We start from the raw sequence: 828 nt of genomic DNA, 5'->3' as shown, positions 1-828 counted from the left end.
CAAAAACATCGCATCATACAACTGATAACAGGTTCTGGAAAAAAATACAACACATGGTTTGTGGGCAAAGTCCCCGTTATAAGACATGAAACCTCCACACATCTAGGACGACAATGAATGTAAAGGATACAAGTCCACACTCAAATGCCACAGTTGCATTGCTTCGAGATCAACATCCCAGCTGCTGAACTACTTCTTGTTTTTATTCATTTGATATGTCAGCCACGCCATACGTTCTTCGGCTGTCAGCAGATTCTTGAACACCCGCTGGGGCACTGAGTCATTGAACAAATCTGTTGCCAAGAAGAACATGTCTGAAGTGGCTGGCACACCGTCATCTCATAAAATTTGCATTGCTTCGTCTACCTCCACCTGTTCACGGGTCCGCTCTCTATCCCTTGATGCGCTCCTTGCAGCAATGCTCTCAGACAATCGGGCAATGTAGTCCCCCACATAGTAAGTCTTCTTCTTTTCGGGGCTATTGACAACATGATCCCTGCTGTTCCTCTTTGAACCAGATTGGTAGCTGGATGGGCCGCCTAAGTCTAGCCGACACACGGCATCCTCCAACTGGTCTAGGAAGAGAGGTTGCCTACCACGGAGGACCTCAGGATGACTACCATCCTACAAAAACAGGAGGAGCACATAATGTTAAACAATGCACCATATGTAATCGAAAATGTTATCAAGATCATGTACCAAGTTCATGGGCTGGGAACCTTCTTGAGTTTCCCAGTATTCAGTGTCAGCATTAATGGCGCCCGTACGTGGGTTCCTCCCAAGCCCAGTGGCTGTCAGCCCATCTTTCCATGACTGGTAGGCTTTTTA

Source organism: Miscanthus floridulus, chromosome 17, assembly GCF_019320115.1.
Source record: "Miscanthus floridulus cultivar M001 chromosome 17, ASM1932011v1, whole genome shotgun sequence".
Taxonomy (NCBI): Eukaryota; Viridiplantae; Streptophyta; class Magnoliopsida; order Poales; family Poaceae; genus Miscanthus; species Miscanthus floridulus.
This window is presented reverse-complemented; position numbering follows the sequence as displayed.